Source organism: Pan paniscus, chromosome 3 (assembly GCF_029289425.2).
Source record: "Pan paniscus chromosome 3, NHGRI_mPanPan1-v2.0_pri, whole genome shotgun sequence".
Classification (NCBI taxonomy): domain Eukaryota; kingdom Metazoa; phylum Chordata; class Mammalia; order Primates; family Hominidae; genus Pan; species Pan paniscus.
Window position 1 is genome coordinate 95,476,241 of NC_073252.2, and position 24,456 is coordinate 95,500,696.

Consider the following 24,456-nt stretch of genomic DNA (forward strand, 5'->3'; position numbering starts at 1 on the left):
TGTCACTTTGTGCATTGTTCCCATGCGTTTACCATTATCTTATGCATTGAATTTTTAAGATCTGTGTCCATTTTATCTTTGTGGCTAGAAAGAACATTATTGGTACATGGACTTAAGTTCACCAAATGTTGCTTACCAACATAGATCATAGCAAATCCAGGTGACTGGCTTCTTTTATTCATATAGAAAGTTTAACATTATGGTTTTCAGTTGTAACTCTCACAAGTGTTCCATGGAAAGCTTAAAACATAGATTCCGGAGCACCACTCTAAAAGTCTTACTCAGTAAGACAGGGATCTGAGAATCTGCATTTTTAATGAGCTCCTGGGTGAAGTAAATGCTCCTAATCCTAGGACTACACTTTGGTCCAGTGGTAAGAATAGTGGTTATTTTTATAAAACTTGATAATGTTTGTCACAAAAACCATTTCATTCGCTCACTACAATAGCTGTTAAATTTCTAGTATTATCCCCAATAAAAAAATTAAGATTTTATGTATGAAGTATAAATCATTCTCTCTGGTCACACTGCTAATAAGTAGGAGAGCCAGTTTTCTAATTCATGTCCATTAATTCTGTGAGAGGAAAATAAAATCTTGGGACCCCATACTCACTAAGCCAAAGGGAAAAGTCAATCTGGGAGCTGCATCATGCAAAACTGTCTCTCATTTTCTTCCAAAATAGATAGCTACAAAGATAAAAGACTACATACCTGTCTCACAATTTGCTCACAATTCCTTGTGGGCCCCAAGGTCTTTTCCCTAAAACAGTTCTGTTGAATTTCACCCTGACAATGTAAGTTAACAGCTTATTTTCATGAGTACTGGACAAAGGACAGGACTTAGAAATCAACCCTCCCCTGCACACAATTCACCTGAGACAAATGCATATTTGACGGCTTCTTCTGCTCTATGCTGACTTATGTAAAAATTCACTGAGTACAAGAGAAATGCATAACTATTTTCCCATTTCCTTCTCATACATGTAAAATGTGGATTCAGTAAATGATCAAAGACTAAAAGAAATTAAACTGTTTGCCCTTTTTATCTACCTTATCTACCCTTCCTTTTTTTTTCCTTCTTCTTTCTCCTACTGCTTGTCCTTTCCCTTTTAATACATACATCCCAAAACCCTCTTTGGAAGAAGCACGAATCAGAGATGTTTCTTGTGGTTTTGTGTTCCTTTTATCCTGGGCACATCCTCAATCTTGACAAAATAAACCTCTAAAATGATGGAGACTCACCTCAGTCATTTTCTTTGATTTACAATTCCAAACTCTATTCTTTTCCTTGATTCCATACTGCCACTGCACTCTCTTAGAGCTTGAATATAATATATAGCACATAATTCATTGTTAAAATTAGTTTGATTTATTTCCATCATGAAGATCAAAAATAAAATTTTCTTATCATAAAGTAGATTTATTTAATAATTTTTGGTTATACTAATTTGATATCAAATGAGTGAAGAATAAAAAACAGTTCTATACAACTTTGATCAAATCAAAAATCTTACAGAAGAAAAGGGAGGGTGGAATGAAACAGGAAGCATATATTCACATCTCCCTGATAATCCAGAAAAAACTAGAAAGTTGAATACATGAGTCAAGACCATTTTGGTTGCATATGACAGAAATCTAATCAGTTTAAGCAAAAAATGAAGTTAAGGAGGTTGAGCTTCATTTAGGTTGTATCTAGGTGCTTAAACAATCCTGTTAATCTTTTCATTTTTTCTTCCACTGTCAGTAATTTATTTCTCTGATATGAACTATTCTCACATAAGCTATATTCTCATGGTGGCCAGAGGGTCACCAGTAGCTCCAGGGATGAATCTTAGTAGTTAATAAACCCCCTGAGAGAGATAGTCTTTCCTCAAAGTTCCTGTAAAAGTTGTCAGGCTCACCTCTATTTGCTCTGATCAGCTCAATTTGAGTCATATATCTGCCTAAGAACCAATTATTGTGACACTTTAGAGTGCAGAATACCCAAATGAGACATGAAGACTGAAAATGATGTTGATGGTAAGAGTCAAACTTTGTAAAATATTTGAAGAGATTTATTCTGAGCCAAACATGAGTGACCATGACCCATGACACAGCTCAGGAGATCCTGAGTGCATTCATCCAGTCTAGAAAGGTGGGACAATTTGAAGTGGGAGGATAGGGTGAGGGAGGGTTCCAGGTTATACTTAGAGGTAGATTCAAAATTTTCCTCATAGGCAATTGGTTGAAAGAGTTATTGTCAACAGAAAGGAATGGAAAGGAATGTCTGGGTTATGATAAAAGGTTGTGGAGACCAAAGTTTTATTACTCAAATGAAGTCTCCAGGTAGCACACTTCAGAGAAATAGATTGTAAATATATATACATTTTTTATCAGATTTAAGGTCTGTGTTGATGTTAATGCTAGAGGGTAAATGAGGCATGTCTAACCCCCCTCATTTCCCATCATGGCCTGAACCAGCTTTCAGGTTAAATTTTAGAGTGCCCTGGCCCAGGAGAAAGTCCATTCAGATGGTTGGGGGAGCCTAAGAATTTTATTTTTGGTTTGGATTTGTTAATGGGTAATTTTTTAAATGGGGCACTATTACCAAAAGTCAAGAAGTTTTCCAAAGTAGGCAATAGCAAAAGATGTCTAACAGACCACTAATTATTTGGATATAAATTACAGGAAAGTCAATATGAATCTCCATATAAGGAAACATTACGTTGGTTTAGGAGTTTGAAGAAAGTAATCATGCATGTGGATGAAAGTATGCTGATCAGATGTTTTTTGAAGAGGCTTCCATGAGGGCAATGAACTGTAGTCATTTCAAGGCTACAATGATTATGCTTTTCTAAGAGATTAAAAACAACAAAAAAAAAGCCTAAGTAGAAATAAAAGGGCACACCTATGAAGAGAAAATTGCTAATATTGATGTTTTTCAGGTATCAGAATTGTTATTGGTTTTTGTGTTAGGCTGTGTTATGTTCCAAATTATTTTCTGCCTCCTCCCCTGTTGGAAGATTAAACATTTCTACATTTATCATGTGACTTTCAGTGCCTTTCTATGGAAGGAATATACTTCCCAATCTCTTACACCATACTTGTTCAAATGATTGCTCTAACCAAAGGAATGTGAGTAGAAGAAATAGTATGTCAGTTGTGTGCAGAAGCTGCAAGGTACACTGTTGGTTTTGGATTGGTCTCCTTTCCTCTGTCACAAAGATAGCACATTCTCAATAAGGCCTTTAGGCTCCATTTTCAGTCTGGATTTTGGAATAAGGAAAAAATGTGTGGCAGGAGCTGCTGAAATACAGCTAATACAAAAGGAAAACAAAAAACGATAAAACAACAAAAAAAAGTCTTTTTTCTTTAAAGCTATTTGAAATTTTGAGAAGAGCTCATTTGGTATAGCAACCTAATGAAGAAAAAAAAAAACTGACACGATGTTATGTAAATTTTGTTAAATGACCTGGAAAAAGGGCTGCATAGTTTTCCATTCAATTTGCAGATAACACTAGGCCATTTTGAATAATGAAATAAAAACAAGAAAATTACCTGAGCCAAGTCTCAAGCATTATGCTAAGAGTGTTTCCTACTTTATTTTCAGTATCTTATTTAATCCTCTCCAAAATTCCATTAAAACATTATTAATTTCTTTATAGATACAGAAACTCACTTACCCAGAATTATATCTACTGCCAGACAGATTAAAATCTTGCCTTCAAGTGCCTGGCTTTCAAGAATTTATGAATTTTGGAGTGAATAGATAATGCATAACATATGTACTAAGTGGTAACCCTCAAAATGGTAATGGAACTATGGACTCTAAAAATGCAGAAATTACTCTAAAAGGCATAGAAAAGAGCATCTTTCCTAAGACACCTGAGTGAAATCAATGAGAACACTATAGACATGAGAAGTGAAATCTGAAAGGAGATACGATTAAAATCTAAAAAGTCATGTGGACTGTAAAAAAATAAAAGTCTCAAATATAAATTTAACTGTAATCAGTTATGGTCTCCCATTATAGCAATACATTTAATTTAGAGTTAATGAAATTATGTTATGATTAGAATTATGTCTCCCCTCCCCAAATTCATAGCTGAAGTCTTAATTTCTACTACCTCAGAATGTGACCTTATTTAGAAATAGGGTTGTTGCAGATGTAATTAGTTAATTTAAGATGAGGTCGTATTGGAGTAAGGGGGGTCCCTAATCCATTATGTTGGGTGTTTTTATACATAGGAGAAATCTGGACACAGGCAGGCACACAGGGAGAACACCATGTGAAGATGAAGACAGAGATCAGGGTGATGGAGAAGAAACTCAGAAACTTCAAAGATTGCAGACAAACCACTAGCAGCTAGGAGAGAGGCCTGGAGGAAGCCTCCTTCACAGGCCTCTGAAGGAACCAACTCTGTCAGCAACTTGATCTGGGTTTTCTAGTCTCTAGATCATGAGACAACACTTTCTGTTGTTTAAGACACTTAGTTTGTGGTATTTTGTTACAGCAGCCTTAGCTAACAAATATAAATGGATCATTAACTTAGAAAATATATTGTAAATGTAAAGAACACATATCACTTTGTAGTGATAATAACTTAATAGAATAAAAATAAGTTTGTATAAATTCATAAATCATAAAGCTATAATGAGCTGCAAAGGACAACTGCAATATTATTGTTCATGCTTTCAGTCTTTGAAGAAAATTTCAGGGAGGAAAACCTGAAAGAATGAAAATATTTTATTTTATTTTATTTTAAACGAATAAACATTGGAGATTGCTTCAATAATTACATATTAAGCTATAATAATTTTCTAGACTTAATTTTTAGAATTTGCCAAGACTGTCTAGTATCTCCTTGTAAATTTTTAGTTATAAAATGTTAGTATAGTGGGAAGGGCAGAAGTATTTTGGCCTCATGTAGGAATAATATACGTTTTTATACCCTCCAGCCTTCAGCTAAAAATGGTGCCCTGACAGGAGGAGAGAGTTAATTCACATCCCAGATGCTTAACTTACTCCCTGAGAGTAGATTACTCACTGGCAGGACTCAGTAATTCTTCATTTTAACCATTACCATAGCATTTTGTATTGTCAAATGCTATGTGGTTTTGCAATCCTTAAAATCCCTTGGTGAAGTAAAGGAGATGACAAACAAAATTATTTCTGATTTACAGACTGGGGACCTGGGACTCAGTCAAGAGACAAAGCCATCATTGGTAAGGGCCATCCCAGAAGGCAGGAGCTCTGGCTCAGGTCTCTGTTTATCATTTGGAGTGCAGGAAAAAAACCTAAGGGATATCAGCTATTCGCGCACATTCTTACATTTCTTGGAACTTTAGCTCCCCACTCAAGCTGATTCTTGGCAGCAGCCATCTGTCAAAAAAAAACTAAAGCCACAAAGAAAGTTAAGTACAAATTGCGTACAGTGTGTTAGAATTTTAGCTATTCAGGGTTAGAGATGTCTACAAAAGTAAAATAAAATACATTGTAACTTAACATTGACTCTCCTAAACTATGTCACAAAGTCTAAGGGCAAATATTCTTTACTCTTTGCCACTATTTTCACAAGTTAATCCAGTTAAAAGCATCAATGGAGGGGCCAGGAGTTGCTCAGAAAAAATTTAAAGGACAAATTTTCTGTTACTTAATATAATCTCACCTAAATCCATATGAATTTGAAAAAAATTAATATATCTACCTTGTCACTTAATTATGAGATCAAACTGCCACTTGGCATTTATTCCACCAAGCATATTTTACCTACTATCACAGCTATAAACTCAGCATTTGTCAAGTTGTTGCTTATAAAACAATGCTGGGCTTTTTGCTGTGAGTGTTTTGAGGGAATACGCTCATATTTCAGCCTGCAACCCAGGATTCCAGTTTTTGAAAACTGATAAAAATTTCAAAATGAAATATCTAAAAAAGAGTTATTTAGCAGAAATCAACATTTGGCTCTCAACTGGAATCGGGCATTAGACTACAAGGTCAGGGATGGCTGGCTAGTTCTCAAATTCCCGAAGCTGAATGTTGGATATTTCATGTCTGCTTTCAGCTGACTTCTAAGATACAAGCAGCCAAAATAGATATGACTTTATGTAATTTAATGTTTACCTCCTTTGATTTTATAAAGTTTAAAATGTTCTAACCCATTTTCCGGCTGCCAAGCAGACATCCAGTGTGACCCTGGTGTCCCATTGATTCTAAAATCAATGATTGTGCTGCCAGTGCTTAGAGAGCATGATTGCACTTTCAAGGCAAGCTGCTGGGTAGATGTGGCCTCTTTGAGTTGGACCAGTTTTTACTACAGTGAGGTAGAAGAGTTTAGAATCAGTGTGATAACCTATTTAAATTGATGTCATTCAGGTCTAGGATTCTACTGGCAAAAAGACCAATAGAAATTATTTTTTGGGGAGTAACAAGTGTGGAAACAGCTGCCACAAATCTATGACAGAGAATACGCCAACGTTATTTTAGTAAGTTTACAATTTAATAAAATAAATGCAATAATTAGACCTAATTGTTTGATCCAAATCACTGCTTTTAAATCAATTATAGAATTTTTTTTTATTTGGTGGCAGCTCTTAGTATCTACTGAGCTAAATAACTTTCTGAAAGAACAAGCAAATTGATTACCATCATATGCTATTATATGTAATAAAAGGGGAAGAGTCCTCAAATGTTCTTTTACTTGGATTTTAAGATAAAATCACACCCATTGCAAATGTTTGGCAAGAAGTTTCTACTTTAAGGAGAAACTAAACTTTAAAACAATGTAAATGATCAATTTTGCATTTTTTTTTGAATTTTTTTCTTTTTTCTTTTTTTTTTTCTGTTTGGCCAGCCACCTTGACCTTACAACCTAAGGCCCAAAATTTCAGTTGAGACTCAAAGGTTGACTAATAACATTAAATTCACTATTTTAACTTTTTTAAAGTGTACAACTCAGTGGCGTTTTGTATATTCACCATGTTGAACAACCATTTTCACTATCCAGTTCCAGAACACTTTCGTCACCCCAAAATAAATCCTGTATCCATTATGTAATCACTTCTCTTTCCTCCTTATCCCCAAATCCTGGAAATCATTCATCTGTTTTCTATCTCAATGGATTTGCCTAATCTAGCTGTTTCATATAAATTGAATCATACAAGATGTGACCTTTTGTGTCTGTCTTAAACTTTTCCTTAGCATAATGTTTTCAGGGTTCATCCGTGTTATAGCATGCACCAGTGCTTCATTCCACTTTATGGTTGGAAAATATTCTATTGTATGGATATACCACATTTTGTTTATCCATTCATCAGTTCATTGACATCTGTGTTGTTTCCATCTTTTGCCTGAATATGAATATGAATATGAATACTGCTGCTAACATTCATGTAGAAAATCAAATTGTTACAAAATTCTCCCTGGGAGTGGCATGACCCTCTCATATCCGTCTTGAGGCCTCTTGTGGGACAAGATGAATATAATATGGGAGAAGCCATAGCTGATCTTGGAAAGATGGGAAAAGGAAGAGATAAGGTCCAACTGGTCATTAAAGAGAAAAGGAAAAGGAGAGAAATAGAGTCTGCTGGACCAAAAAAGGGAGGTCAAAAATGTGCAGTTAGAATTACTAGTAAACAAATATGGTATCATCTGATTTCTTCCTGGATAGACAAAGAAATGATAGACCAACCAAATGCAGTATTAGTTGCCTTTGGAAAGATCCAACTCCTGATGAACAGTTTAACCTCCTTACTAGTGCCCCATCAAAAAAAAAGAGGTAGAAGGAGCAAAAGAAACTATACCTAAAAGAACCTCAATCTCTGTGTTACAGGGGTGTACTCCTCCTCAGATTACAGATTAGGGTTGGGGCCAAGGTTGCCTTCATGTGTGAGCAGTAGGAGGCAACCGGAGGCCCCACGTGGCATCCAAAATCTACTGGAGTCCAAAAACAAGCAGAAAAGCTTAGCTTTAGTGGACACAGGTGCATAATGCACATTAACTTGTGCTGTGGTAGATTTAGCTAATGCCTTCTTTACCAACCCTTTATACACTGACTCACAGAACCAATTTGCTTCTCCTTGGAGTGGCCATCAATGGCCATTCCAAGTGTTGCCCCAGGGTTATCGTGGAATATTTGCCCACTATTTGTCGTGGAATAATTGCTAGAGATTTAACTTGCAGTCCACTGTCACATGCTGTTAAATAGTTTCATTATATTGCTGATATTATGCTAACTTCCAAAGACTTGTCATTGCTACAGCAACACCTTGATGCCTTGTGTACTCTTCTCTAATCCAGAGGAGGGGCCATTGAACCACAAAAGATATATGGCCCAGGACGAGCTGTGAATTTCCTAGGGGTCACTTAGTCAGGTAAGACATGCCTTATCTCAAGCATAGTAACTGAAAAAATACAACAATTTGTCATACTTAAAATAGTTAAATAGTAACAAAGTTTCCTAGGTTTTTTGGGATACTGGTGGGCTTTCCTTCTACATTTAGCTCTATACCAACTAGTAGAACAGGGATCTAGTGGGTGCTGGAATAAAAAACATGAGGAAGCATTTGAGAAGGCTAATTTACTAGTGACTCAGGGAAAAGTCTTATTTTCCTCTCTTCCTGGAATATCAATGTCTTCAAATGGGATCACTATCCTTGAATGAACCAGATGGGCCGTCTGACAAGTCCATCATTGGGAAAGAAGTTCCCCTAGGATTTTGATCACAACTATGGAAGGAGGCTAAAATCCACTATTCCCCAACTGAGCAACAGATCCTAGGAGTACACAAGCCTTGCAGCAAGTTAAACCCATAACTGCTGCTTTACTGGTAACAGTAAAAACAGGCCTGCCTATCAAGCGGTGGATAGAAGGGTTGTTTGCCAGGTCTGCCTCAGCTATTGACCAGGTCTCCACTTTACAAAAGTGTCATGCATACCTTCAACAATATAGCTCCCTCTCCACCAGTCCCCTGGGAGATAAACCACATGCTATTTTAGGGCGAGTACACTATCAGAGCAGTACTGGTCCTACTCTGGAGCCCCCATAGTACTTCACCTAATTTTTAATAGGATTATTTGTCTTTCTGTTGTTGAGTTGTGAGGGTTCTTTATATATTTTGGATATTAGACCCTATATAAATATATGAGTTGCAAATATTTTCTCATATTATGTAGGTTGTCTTTTCACTTTCTTGATACTGTCCTTTAATGTACAAATGTTTCAATTTTTGAATAAGTCCAATTTACCTATTTTTTCTTTGGTTGCTTGTGTTTGTGGTGTCATATCTAAGACTTTCAAATCCAAGGTCATGAATGTTTATTTCTGTTTTCTCTAAGAGTTTATAGGTTTAGCTCTTACACTTAGGTCTTTGTTTCATTTTTGCTTAACTTTTGTATGTTGTATGAAAAATGCTTCAATTTCATTCTTTTGCTTGAGAGTATCAAATTGTCCCAACACCAAATAGCCTCTTCTTAAAGAGACTACTTTTTCCCATTGAATTATCTTGGCACCCTGGTCAAAAATCAATTGAGCAGGTATTGGTTTGTTCAAAGATTCTCAATTCTATTCCAATGATGTATATGTCTGTCCTTATGTCAATACCATACTCTTTTGATTACTGTAGCTTTGTAGTAAGTTTTGAAATTAACAAATGAAGTTCTGTAAGTTTATTCTTCCTTCTCAAGATTGTTTTGGCTATTTGAAGTCCCTTGCAATTCCATATGAATTTTAGAATAAGCTCTTCTATTTCTGCAAAAAATAGGTCATTGAAAGTCTGAAATGGATTATGTAAATCTGTATGTCATTTTAGAAAATATTACTATTTTAACTATATTAAGTCTGCAAATCAATGAACACAATATATTTTTCCATTTATTTAGTCCTCTTTAATATCTTTAAGCAGTGTTTTTTAGTTGCCAATGCACAAGTCTTGTAACTTTGTGGTTAAATATATTCCTTCTATTTCATTCTTTTGGGCTATTATAAATGGAATTGTTTTCTTAATTTCCTTTTTGGATTGTTCATTGCTAGTATATAGAATTACAACTTTTTTTTTTGTATGTTGAACTAATGTCTTGCAACTTTGCTGAATTAATTTCATGAATCAATTTTTTATATTATAGTAACTAATCAAACACACAGTAGAGAATGGCTTAATAATTTGGGTTCAGTAGGCTAGTAGAAAAAAAAACTACTATATTTAAAAAAAGAAATATTTTCTTATATTTTCATTTAAATTAATATTATATCTGTCACCATATATCTCTTTCACAAAATAAAACTGTATTTAAGACAAACTCTCTGGCTGTGACCAAAATAATCATAATGTACACTGGCTTTCAGAATGACTATTTTTTATGTCAACAAAGCATTGTTTGTCTGGTGGATAAATAATAAAGCTACCAGACCAAACTTACGAATCATTGAAGAATTTTTTTTTTTAAAAAACTAGGAGTTAAGCAAAATATATTTGAATTAAAAGGAACAGTTTTAAAAATATGTAAAGGCCTATTTTAACACTCTAAAACTTGCAGATATTTCTTGTGCAAAAAAAAGCACTTTGGTGCATGTCAGGCTGTATGCCTTCTCTGCTGATCTACTAGTAGAAACTTTATAGTATTTACACGCAAGCTAAAACCAGAGCACCAGAAAATCTACCACTACAAAGAAAACAAATACATGAAATTTAGGTCCTAAAGGGTTAAGAAAATTTGATCAATAAGCAAAGATTATTTATAAAACATTTAAAATCTTAGCGATAAGAGAGAAATGGCCAAGTCACAGAAAGAATCTAGCTTGGAGCTAATTTTATGATTTAGAAAGGGTGGAAATGAGAATTTAATTCTCTAGCAATAAAGAAAAAGAATGAAGCCAGAAATAGATTGCTTCAGGGATAAGACTGATCACAAAGAAAAACTGAAGGAGCTAGACGGTTAATGGCCAAATACAGGAGACAAAAACCTGAGTAGAACCAGTTTTGAAATTAAGAGCTTCATAAACACAGTAAGCAATGTATAGGGAGCTTAAACCACATAATTGTGAACATATAACATACCTAATTATGATACTGGTAGTACCTGATGTCCCTACACAGTAGTGTGAAGTAACTACATAAAGCACTTTAGTAGAGAAACGAAAGTAAAAAAGATGAAGTTTACGGCAAAAATGGCATGCTGTTTAAAATAACTTTTTGTTAAGCCTAAGTTCCCTTTAATAGTAGTAGTAAGAGGTGACAGGTTAGTTTTTTTGTTTGTTTGTTTTTTGTTTTGTTTTGTTTTGTTTTTTTGGTGTTGCTATAAGCTCTTTTATCATGCCGATCTACTAGTGCTTGAAAGTACCATAAAAGTACGGTATAAACACCTCTATGTGAATAAACTAGAAAATCTAGAAGAAATGGATAAACTCCTGGACACTTACACCCTCCCAAGACTAAACCAGGAAGAAGTCAAATCCCTGAATAGACCAATAACAAGTTCTGAAATTGAGGCAGTAATTAATAGCCTACCAACAAAGAAAAGCCCAGGAGCAGATGAATTTACAGCCAAATTCTACCAGAGGTACAAAGAGGAGCTGCTACCATTCCTTCTGAAACTATCCAAACAATAGAAAAAGAGGGACTCCTTCCTAACTCATTTTATGAGGCCAGCATCATCCTGATACCAAAACCTGGCAGAGACACAACAATAAAAGAAAATTTCAGGCCTATATCCCTGATGAACAGCAAAATCCTCAATAAAATACTGGCAAACTGAATCCAGCAGCACATCAAAAAGCTTATCCACCAGGATCAAGTCAGCTTCATCCCTGGGATGCAAGCCTAGTTCAACATATGCAAATCAATAAGAGTAATCCATCACATAAACAGAACCAATGACAAAAACCACATGATTATCTCAATAGATGCAGAAAAGACCTTTGATAAAATTCAACAACCCTTCATGCTAAAAATTCCCAATAAACTAGTTATTGATGGAACCTATCTCAAAATAATTAGAGCTATTTATGACAGATCCACAGCCAATATCATACTGAATGGGCAAAAGGTGGGAACATTCCCTTTGAAAACTGGCACAAGAAAAGGATGCCCTCTTCTGCCACTCCTATTCAACATAGTATTGGAAGTTCTGGCCAGGGAAATCAGGAAAGAGAGAGAAATAAATGGTATTCAAATTGGAGGAGAGGAAGTCAGATTGTCTCTGTTTGCATATGACATGATTGTATTTTTAGAAAACCCCATTGTCTCAGCCCAAAATCTCCTTAAGCTGATAAGCAATTTCAGCAAAGTCTCAGGATACAAAATTAATGTGCAAAAATCACAAGCATTCCTATACACCAACAACAGACAAACAGAGAGCCAAATCATTAGTGAACTCCCATTCACAATTGCTGCAAAGAGAATAAAATACCTAGGAATACAACTTACAAGGGATGTGAAGGACCTCTTCAAGGAGAACTACAAATCACTGCTCAAGGAAGTAAGGCAGGACACAAACAAATGGAAGAACATTCCATGCTCATGGATAAGAAGAATCAATATCATGAAAATGGCCATACTGCCCAAAGTAATTTATAGATTCAATGATATCCCCATCAAGCAACCCTTGACGTTCTTCACAGAATTGGAAAAAACTACTTTAAATGTCATATGGAACCAAAAATGAGCCTGAATAGCCAAGACAATCCCAAGCAAAAAGAACAAAGCTGAAGACATCAAGTTACCTGACTCCAAACTATACTACAAAGCTACAGTAATAAAAACAGCATGATACTAGAACCAAAACATATATACATACCAGTGGAACAGAACAGAGGCCTCAGAAATAATGCCACACATCTACAACCATCTGAGCTTTGACAAACCTGACAAAAACAAGAAATGGGGAAAGGATTCCCTATTTAATAAATGGTGTCAGGAAAACTAGCTAGCCATTTGCAGAAAATTGAAACTGGTCCCCTTTTTTACACCTTATACAAAAATTAACTCAGGATGGTTAAAGACTTAAATGTAGGACCTAAAACCATAAAATCCCTAGAAGAAAACCTAGGCAATACCATTCAGGACATAGGCATGGGCAAGGACTTCATGACCAAAACACCAAAAGCAATGGCAACAAAAGCCAAAATTGACAAATGGGATCTAATTAAACTAAAGATCTTCTGCACAGCAGAAGAAACTGTCATCAGAGTGAACAGGCAACCTACAGAATGGGAAAAAAAATTTGCAATCTATCCATCTGACAAAGGGCTAATATCCAGAATCTACAAGGAACTTAAACAATTTTACAAGAAAAAAACAAACCACCCCATCAAAAAGTGGATGAAGGATATGAACAGACACTTCTCAAAAGAAGACATTTATGTGGCCAACAAACATGAAAAAAAGCTCACCATCACAGGTCATTACAGAAATGCAAATCAAAACTACAATGAGGTACCATCTCACACCAGTTAGAATGGTGATCATTAAAAAGTCAGGAAACAACAGATGCTGGAGAGGATGTGGGAAAATAGGAAAACTTTTACCCTGTTGGTGGGAATATAAATTATTTCAACCATTGTGGAAGACAGTGTGGCAATTCCTCAAGGATCTAGAACTAGAAATACCATTTGACCCAGCAATCCCATTACTGGGTATATACCCAAATATTATAAATCATACTACAATAAAGACACATGCACATGTATGTTTACTACAGCACTATTCACAATAGCAAAGACTTGGAACCAATCCAAATGCTCATCAATGATATACTGGATAAAGAATATGTCACCATAAAAAAGGATAAGTTCATGTCCTTTGCAGGGACGTAGCTGAAGCTGGAAACCATCATTCTCAGCAAACTATCACAGGAACAGAAAACCAAACACCACAAGTTCTCACTCAGAAGTGGGAGTCGAACAATGAGAACACAAGGACACAGGGAGGGGAACATTACACACCGGGGCCTGTTGGGAGGTGGGGGCCTAGGGGAGGGATAGCATTAGAAGAAATACCTAATGTAGATGATGGGTTGATGAGTGCAGCAAACTACCATGCCACGTGTATACCTATGTAACAAACCTGCACATTCTGCACATGTATCCCAGAAAGTAAAGTATAAAAAAAAAGAAAGTTCAGGTCAACATCCACCAATGTAGAAAATCATTTAGCACTCAAAATTTCAGAGGACATTTATACATAGAGGTGAACTCTGCCTCCAGCACAGTCAACATGGGAATAGATTGGGTATCTTAAAACTAAAAATTTAAATTAGTGGATGATTATTTCTTTCATGAAATGGTTTTTCATTTACAAAATTTTTAAATATGACATCCTTCTTCTAGTAATTGAAATGATCCCAATGTTAAAAAATTTTTCATAGATTATTAGAACATCTTTTACAGTAAGGTGAGATAAACTCAGGAGGATATTCATTCTTCCATCTAGTGGACATTGTAATGCAATCCTGAGGTTCCTTTCAATGAAGGACTTACAGCCTCAGCTGGTGGAGAGTGATGTTGACTGACAGCTTTGAACAGTCAGTGCTTTCAAAAGATTGACTCAACTGCAGAGAGCCACCTTGCACTATGTCACACACATTTGGGGATGGCCCACATCCAGTGACTGATCTATGCAAAGGTATAAAGGCCACCTATCTTAGCCCAATTCAGAGACAGACTCTGAAGGTCCAGTCTGTCTCCAGAGTGCCTCCTAGGATTGACTGAGCCTGCTGTTGAGTTTGGATTACTACTCAACTTCTGCTCAATCCTTCTTCCTCCCCTTCAGTTCTGAGTGTTGATCTCAAAGATTCTTAAAAACATTCTTCATGTTACACTGCATACCAGAGGCTATTTTCCAAAGAGCCCAACATAACATTATAGAAAATGCATCAGAGATACTAGAAGATTGAAGAAAAATGAAAAAAAAAATGAAGGACTTAGATATTATGGAGTATAGAATTAAGGTTCAAGCTAATTAAATACAGTAGTTTAAAAAATGTATATGTATAATCTAAATGATATTCCTTTCAATTTTTTAAATTATATTACTGGAAGTAAAAAAAGGTATTCCTTTTACCTCCTCCCATCTATAAGAAAATATAATTTATATACACTTTATTGTTGACAAATAAAATAAGAAATACTAATAAAATTGAAAAAAGGGAAAAAAGTGGAAAAATGAAACAAGGAAAGGGCAAAATTCTATGATCATTTTGCTGTACCAGTTCATCCATGGTTCTTTTCAATATTCACTTCTGATCCTGTTCTATATAGAGACTCTTTTTTTCTTCTACTTTTACCAAATCAGACATTGCCTACAGATTATTGTTGACATTGAATCACAAACATGTATTCTTGCCTCAGAAGCACATTGTAAAGTTTAAACATGGAATCCATTCTTATACAGACTAAGTAGCTATATCTAAGTTTTAAGCTGTTTATGATTCATACATATTGTAGTAGTTTTCCAGGACTGCCATAACAAAGTACCACAAACTGGGTGGTGTCTTAAATGACAGAAATTTACTGTTTAGTAGTTCTGGTGGTTAGGAGTTGATCAAGATATAGACAGGGTTGGTTACTTTTGAGGGCTGTTAAGGAGAATCTGTTCCATCCTCTCTCCTAGCTTCTGGCATTTTCTGGCAATCTTCAGTGTTTCTTGTCTTCAGGAACACTAAGACACCCTGATCTCTGCCTTCATCTTCACTTGGTGTTGTCCATGTGCGTATGTTTCTGTATCCAAATTTCCCCTTTTATAAGGATGCAGTCATATTGGATTAGGACCTACTCTAATGACCACATATTAACTTAATCATCTGCAAACATATATGAAAATATTTTTTCATCTGTACAAGTTGCAAGAAGTTCTACTAACATATATACATTGAGAATAGCCTAATATTTCCAATACCATGGCTATAATATTTGTATATATATATATTTTTTTTTCTGATGGGCTTCATCCAAATTGCTGTAATATTTAGCCTCAGCAAAAGAAAAGGGAAAACATCTTACTTTGTTGTGCAGCATTTCTTATGTTGCCAATAACCTGGCATGAGAAAATTTAACTCAACAAATCAACATACATTGACTGATTGACTGTAACATGCAAAATATTCTGCTATGTATTTTGGGTAATATGAAGATATATAAATGGAAGACTTTCCTTTTGAAGACTTTATAATATTGTGTTTATATAAACACCAAGGATAAAAAAAAAAAACAGACACACAGACCAATGGAACAGAATAGAGAGCCCAGAAATAATGCCACACCTACAACTATCTGATCTTTGACAAAGTTGAAAGAAACAAGTGATGGGGAAAGAACACCCTATTCAATAAATTATGCTGGGACAACTGGCTAGCCATACGCAGAAGATTGAAACTGGATTCCTTTCTTACGCCATATACAAAAATCAACTCAAGATGGATTAAAGACTTAAATGTAAAACTCAAAACTATAAAAATTCTGGAAGATAACATTGGCAATATTCTGGACATAGGAAAGGGCAAACATTTCATGATGAAGACACCAAAAAGCAACAAAAGCAAAAATTGACAAATGGGATCTAATGATACTTAGGAGCTTCTGCACAGCAAAGAAACTATCAACAAAGTAAACAGACAACCCATAGAATGAAAAAAAAATTTGCAAACTATGCATGTGACAAAAGTCTAATATCCAGCATCAATAAGGAACTTAAACTAATTTACAAGAAAAAAGTAAACTTCATTTAAAAATAGCCAAAGGACACAAACAGACACTTTTCAAAAGAAAACATATATATGGCCAACAAGCATATGAAGAAAAGCTCAACATCAATGATCATTAGAGAAATGTAAACCAAACCACAATAAGATACCATCTCATACCAGTCAGAATGGCTATTATTAAAAGTCAAAAAATAACAAATGCTGGCAAAGCTGCAGAGAAAGAGGAATGCTTATATACTGTTGGTGGGACTGTAAATTAGTTTGACTATGTGGAAAGTGGTGTGGTGATTCCTCAGAGAGCAAGAACAGAACTACCATTCAACCCAGCAATCCCATTACTGAGTATATAACCAAAGGAATATAAATCATTCCACCATAAAGACACATGCATGTGAATGTTCATTGCAGCATTATTCACAATAGCAAAGACATGGAATCAACCTAAATGCCCATCAGTGACAGATTGGATAAAGAAAATATAGTACATATACACCATGGGATACTATGCAGCCATAAAAAAGAATTGAATCATGTCTTCGCAGGAACATAGATGAAGCTGGAGGCCATTATCCTTAGCAAACCAATGCAGAAAAAGAAAACCAAATACCACATGTTCTCACTTATAAGTGGGAGCTAAATAATGAGAACTCATGAACACAAAAAGAGGAACAACAGACACTAGGGCCTACTTGAGGGTGGAGGAGGGGAGGAGAGACAGGATCAGAAAACATAACTAGTGGGTACTCGGCTTAGTATCTGAGTGATGAAATAATCTGTACAACAGTCCTCCATAACACGAGTTTACCTATATAACAAACCCGCACATGTACCCCTGAACCTAAAGAAAAGTATTTTTTAAAAAACAAAAAACACCGAAGATACGAAAGGCATTTATGTTCACTGTCTGCCGTTTCAGAAAAATGTTACATAGTTCTTCAGTTTGGCCCACATCTCATCATTGCAAAATTTATTTGTACCCTGATGGCTTAAAGTTGTAAAAATTCCTTGAATCTTGAAATTCTATGAATTTATACCATTAATTACATTGAGAAGGACAGTAATAGAAAAAGCACTTATCAACTGTTAAATTTAAAAACTTTTATTGTGGTTTAAATAAAATAATAATCTATTTGCACAAAGTTTTAAATTGGTAAACTACTGTGTTGTTCTAAGATCAACAGTTACATTTATTTGACACTCAGGAAAAATTATCCCGAGGTATCAACTTCATGACTTTAGCTGAGAGTGAAGTTTTAGGCATAGAATCTGGGTAAGTAACTTTCTGCTAAATAAAAACTTTTTTATTGCGGTTTAAATAAAATAAAATAATGATCTATTTGCACAAAGTTTTAAATTGTTAAACTTCTTTGTTGCTCTAAGATCAGCAGTTGCATTTATTTGACACTCAAGAAAAATTATTCCAAGGTATCAACGTCATGGCTTTAGCTGAGAGTGAAGTTTTAGGCGTAGAATCTGGATAAGTAATTTTCTGCTAAAAATTTGCTCTGTGACCCCTTACCAAAAAACATGCAATACATTATTATTCTTACATAAAACACAGCATGATTAATGCTATGCTCAATTTGTTGTCTCGCGATTGCTTAAAAAAGAATAATAATTTAGGGAAGTAAGAACCACTCTCTAAGAAGACGGGCTTGTGTCATGTTCCACGTAATCCTATAGATTACACAGATCCTATTGACTTCTAAAGCAATCTACAAGATTAATTTTAAAATAAGATAATTTTTATTTTTGGAATAGTGTATTTTTTAAAAATCATTTTGCTATCAGATTTAAGACATATTTAAACCCTGAGAAGATAGATTTCAGCATTGAACTTTTTTTTTTTAGGTTTACTAAGTGTCTCTGCTTGTATTTCTTTAATTTATTTATTATACTTTTAGTTCTAGGGTACATATGCACAACTTGCAGGTTTGTTACATATGTATACATGGGACATGTTGGTGTGCTGCACCCATTAACTCGTCATTTACATTAGGTATATCTCCTAAAGCTATCCCTCCCCCCTCCTCCCATCCCATGACAGGCCCCATTGTGTGATGTTCCCCACCCTGTATCCAGGTGTTCTCATTGCTCAATTCCCACCTGTGAGTGAGAACATGCGGTGTTTGGTTTTCTGTCCTTGCAATAGTTTGCCCAGAATGATGGTTTCCAGCTTCATGCATGTCCCTACAAAGGACATGAACTCATCATTTTTATGGCTGCATAGTATTCCATGGTGTGTATGTGCCACATTTTCTTAATCCAGTCTATCATTGATGGACATTTGGGTTGGTTCCAAGTCTTGCTATTGTGAATAGTGCCACAATAAACATACGTGTGCATGTGTCTTTATAGCAGCATGATTTATAATCCTTTGGGTATATACCCAGTAATGGGATGGCTGGGTCAAATGGTATTTCTAGTTCTAGATCGTTGAGGAATCGCCACACTGACTTCCACAATGGTTGAACTAGTTTACAGTCCCACCAACAGTGTAAAAGTGTTCCTATTTCTCCACGTTCTCTCCAGCACCTGTTGTTTCCTGACTTTTTGATAATCGCCATTCTAACTTGTGTGAGATGGTATCTCATTGTGGTTTTGATTTGAATTTCTCTGATGGCCAGTGATGATGAGCATTTTTTCATGTGTCTGTTGGCTGCATAAATGTCTTCTTTTGAGAAGTGTCTGTTCATATCTTTCACCCACTTTTTGATGGGGTTGTTTGATTTTTTCTTGCAAATTTGTTTGAGTTCTTTGTAGATTCTGGATATTAGCCCTTTGTCAGATGGGTAAATTGCAAAAATTTTCTCCCATTCTGTAGGTTGCCTATTCACTCTGATGGTAGTTTCTTTTGCTGTGCAGAAGCTTTTTAGTTTAATTAGATCCCATTTGTCAATTTTGGCTTCTGTTGCCATTGCTTTTGGTGTTTTAGTCATGAAGTCTTTGCCCTTGCCTATGTCCTGAATGGTACTGCCTAGGTTTTCTTCCAGGCTTTTTATGGTTTTAGGTCTAACACTTAAGTCTTTAATCCACCTTGAATTAAATTTGTATAAGGTGTAAGGAAGGGATCCGGTTTCAGCTTTCTACATATGGCTAGCCAGTTTTCCCAGCACCATTTATTAAATAGGGAATTCTTTCCTCATTGCTTGTTTTTGTCAGGTTTGTCAAAGATCAGATGGTTGTAGATGTTTGGTATTATATCTGAGGACTCTGTTCTGTTCCATTGGTCTATATTTCTCTTTTGGTACCAGTACCATGCCATTTTGGTTACTGTAGCCTTGTAGTATAGTTTGAAGTCAGGTAGCGTGATGCCTTCAGCTTTATTCTTTTGGCTTAGGATTGACTTGGTGATGCGGGCTCTTTTTTGGTTCCATATGAACTTTAAAGTAGTTTTTTCCAGTTCTGTGAAGAAAGTCATTGGTAGCTTGATGGGGATGGCATTGAATCTGTAAATTACCTTGGGCAGTATGGCCATTTTCACGATATTGATTCTTCCTACCCATGAGCATGGAATGTTCTTCCATTTGTTTGTATCCTCTTTTATTTCCTTGAGCAGTGGTTTGTAGTTCTCCTTGAAGAGGTCCTTCACATCCCTTGTAAGTTGGATTCCTAGGTATTTTATTCTCTTTGAAGCAATTGTGAATGGGAGTTCACTCATGATTTGGCTCTCTGTTTGTCTGTTGTTGGTGTATAAGAATGCTTGTGATTTTTGTACATTGATTTTGTATCCTGAGACTTTGCTGAAGTTGCTTATCAGCTTAAGGAGATTTTGGGCTGAGACAATGGGGTTTCCTCAGGGATCTAGAACTGGAAATACCATTTGACCCAGCCATCCCATTACTGGGTATATACCCAAAGGACTATAAATCATGCTGCTATAAAGACACATGCACACATATGTTTATTGTGGCATTATTCACAATAGCAAAGACTTGGAACCAACCCAAATGTCCAACAACGATAGACTGGATTAAGAAAATGTGGCACATATACACCATGGAATACTATGCAGCCATAAAAAATGATGAGTTCATGTCCTTTGTAGGGACATGGATGAAATTGGAAATCATCATTCTCAGTAAACTATCGCAAGAACAAAAAACCAAACACCACATATTCTCACTCATAGGTGGGAATTGAACAATGAGATCACATGGACACAGGAAGGGGAATATCACACTCTGGGGACTGTTGGGGGGTGGGGGGAGGGGAGAGGGATAGCATTGGGAGATATACCTAATGCTAGATGACGAGTTAGTGGGTGCAGCGCACCAGCATGGCACATGTATACATATGTATCTAACCTGCACATTGTGCACATGTATCCTAAAACTTAAAGTATAATTTAAAAAAAAATGCTCTAAAACCATAAATTTACTAAAAAAGTAATGTATACAGTTACAACGGCCCCATTTTATGATATGTAAATTATACCACAATAAAGCTTTAGGTACCATAAAAAAAAAACAAAAGCAAGTCTGCTGAATGAGGAGACACCAAAACTTTCCATAGTCATACAACTTTACTATATAATCAAATTGCTATAACCTTCCCTTTGAAAACAAAGAACACACAAACTTCATTCGTGTAACTACTTGCACGTTAAGTAACCCAACAGGTCATTTTATTATAGGTATAAAAGAGAAAGTGAGTACCTAGACATAATTGAAAAAGCTGGGTGATACCATTTGGATATTTGTTCCCTCCAAATCTCATGATAAAATGTGACCCCCAGTGTTGGAGATGGGGCTGAGAGAGAGGTGTTGGGTTATGAGGGTGGATGCCTCGTGGATAGTTTAATGCTTTCCCCTCAGTAAAGAGTTCACAGGAGACCTGGTTATTTTTGGCTCCCCATGTGTCCGGAATTAGTGGCTTCTTGGTCTCACTGACTTCAAGTATGAAGCCGCAGACACTTGTGGTGAGTGTCACAGTTCTTAAATGCGGCATGTCCAGAGTTTGTTTCTTCTGATGTTCGGATGTGTTCGGAGTTTCTTCCTTCTGGTGGGTTCGTGTCCTCACTGGCTCAGGAGTGAAGCTACACACCTCCGCGGTGGGTGTTATAGCTCTTAAGACGGCACGTCTGGAGTTGTTCGTTCCTCCCGGTGGGTTCGTGGTCTCGCTGGCTTCAGGAGTGAAGCTGCAGACCTTTGCGGTGAGTGTTACAGCTCATAAAGGCAGTGTGGACCCAAAGAGTGAGCAGCAGCAAGATTTATAGCAAAGAGCAAAAGAACAAAGCTTCCACAGTGTGGAAGGGGACCCAAGTGTCTTGCCACTGCTGGCTGTGGCAGCCTGCTTTTATTCTCTTATCTGGCCCCACCCACATCCTGCTGATTGGTCCATTTTACAGAGAGCCAATTGGTCTGTTTTACAGAGAGCTGATTGGTCCGTTTTGACAGGGAGCTGATTGGTGCATTTACAATCCCTGAGCTAGACGCAAAAGTTCTCCATGTCCCCACTAGATTAGCTAGATACAGAGTGTCGATTGGTATATTTACAAACTCTGAGCTAGACACAGAGTGCTGATTGGTGCATTTACAAACCTCGAGCTAGATACAGAGTGCTGATTGGTGCATTCACAAACCCTGAGCTAGACACAGGGTGCTGATTGGTGCATTCACAATCCCTTAGGTTGACATAAAGGTTCTCCAAGTCCCCACCAGATCAGCTAGATACAGAGTGCTGATTGGTGTATTCACAAACCCTGAGCTAGACAGAGTGCTGATTGGTGCATTTACAATCCCTTAGCTAGACATAAAGATTTTCCATGTCCCCACCCGACTCAGAAGCCCAGCTGGCTTCACCCAGTGGATCCTGCACTGGGGCCACAGGTGGAGCTGCCTGCCAGTCCCGCGCTGTGCGCCCACACTCCTCAGCCCTTGGGCGGTTGATGGGACCGGGCACTGTGGAGCAGGGGGCAGCGCTCGTCAGGGAGGCTCGGGCCATGAAGGAGCCCATGGCGGGGGATTGGGGAGGCTCAGGCATGGTGGGCTGCAGGTCCCGAGCCCTGCCCCATGGGGAGGCAGCTAAGGCCTGGCAAGAAATCGAGCATGGTGCTGGTGGGCCAGCACTGCTGGGGGACCCGGCAGACCCTCCGCAGATGCTGGCCTGGGTGCTAAGCCCCTCACTGGCTGGGGCCGGTGGGGCCCACCAGCTGCTCCGAGTGCGGGCCTGCTGATCCCACGCCCACCCGGAACTCACGCTGGCCCTCAAGCGCCATGAGCAGCCCTGGTTCCCATCTGTGCCTCTCCCTGAACACCTCCCCGCAAGCTGAGGGAGCTGGTTCCAGACTTGGCCAGCCCAGAAAGGGGCTCCCACAGTGCAGCGGCAGTCTGAAGGGCTCCTTAAGCGTGGCCAGAGTGGGCACCAAGGCTGAGGAGGTGCTGAGAGTGAGCAAGGGCTGCCAGCACGCTGTCACCTCTCACCCCTTTGCCTTCTGCCATGATTGTAAGCTTCCTGAGGACTCACCAGAAGGTGATGCTAGCACAACACTTGTTAAACAGCCTGCAGAACCATGAGCCAAATAAACCTTTTCTTTATAAATTATCCAGTCCAGATAGTCCTTTATAATGATGCAAAACAGACTAACATACTGGGCATAAAAAATATTAATGGATCAGTATAATACTATTTTAGTTGTGTTGAATTTTGAGCTGAAGAAGGCAGCTGTTCAGTATTTTTACACACATTTTTGTCAAAGTTATGGAAATTAGCCATCCCTTTCAATCTTTCTAATTTGAAGCAATCACTGTGTTCTGCAGAATACATTCTCAGAGAATGGTTAAATCATTATCTTCCTTGGGATCTCTGGTTCCAAGCCTTTGAAAAAGGAGAAATCTTCCAGTTTTACAAAAGTTAATTGCCAGTGACTGGTCTACACTGACATGGTTAGGAATGCAAAATGGGGCATACCTGGGATCTCCTAACCATCCCAACTTAATCATTATTTTTATTACTTGTTTCCCTGTGAATTCTGTGTTACTAAAGCTGAACTGCTACATCATCGCTTTTATTTTATAAATTGTTAAATTTCCCTATTATCGATAATTTCATTTTTAGTTCCATTAGCTGAGTTTTCTTTGCCTCAACATGTTCCAGCTTCAGAATTATTTGCTCTTTTTTCACAGAGGAAATGTCTTTTGAAAGCGTCACTGACTCCAAGCAGATTTCTTCCAACAATTTCTTGCTTCTTGTGGTAAGTTTGTTTCAGAGAACATGAATATTCTAAGACCCTCTATCCTATTCATATTTTTAATAATATATAATTTTTCATAGTCTTTTGTATTGTTTGATTCTATTTATATTTTTACTCATCTTTCCAAAGAGATATATCTTTATGTATATATACATATATATAAAATGCCTTTTCTATTTTACTATTTTTTTTTGCTTATCTCTTCTGTAGTTCTCTTAAAATTATTAATTTAATATTACAGAAAGGCTGTCATTTTAAAAACAAGATCATTTACTCTTCCAAAAATATCAAAATAATTATGCTTCCCATGCAGTTTTCACATATTGAATTCTCAACTTTGTTTTTAGGTGACAAGAAGTTTATATTATTTTGTTATAATAGTAGAATGAAAATTTATGCATTTTTACTAGTTCTGGTTTAGAATATGTTAATACATAAGAAGATTATAGACATAAGAATTATTCTACTGAATAATTAAAACATTGTCTTAAAAGTTGACTGGCAATTCTCTCCCACATTCTGAATTTTCATTTTTCTATTCTTTATTCATGAACAAGTTTTGCACATTACGTAATATATTATAGAGG

General features: G+C 36.6%; 1 long non-coding RNA gene across 2 annotated transcripts in view; it reads left to right on the plus strand.

Moving 5' to 3' along the window:
* Positions 1-24,456, plus strand: part of LOC130541445 (uncharacterized) — a 63,928-nt gene that overhangs the window by 15,035 nt on the left and 24,437 nt on the right. For both annotated transcript variants that reach the window (XR_010111984.1, XR_010111985.1), the window contains exon 2: positions 23,802-23,869. This is a non-coding gene — a long non-coding RNA (uncharacterized LOC130541445). The remainder of the gene's footprint in view (positions 1-23,801; positions 23,870-24,456) is intronic.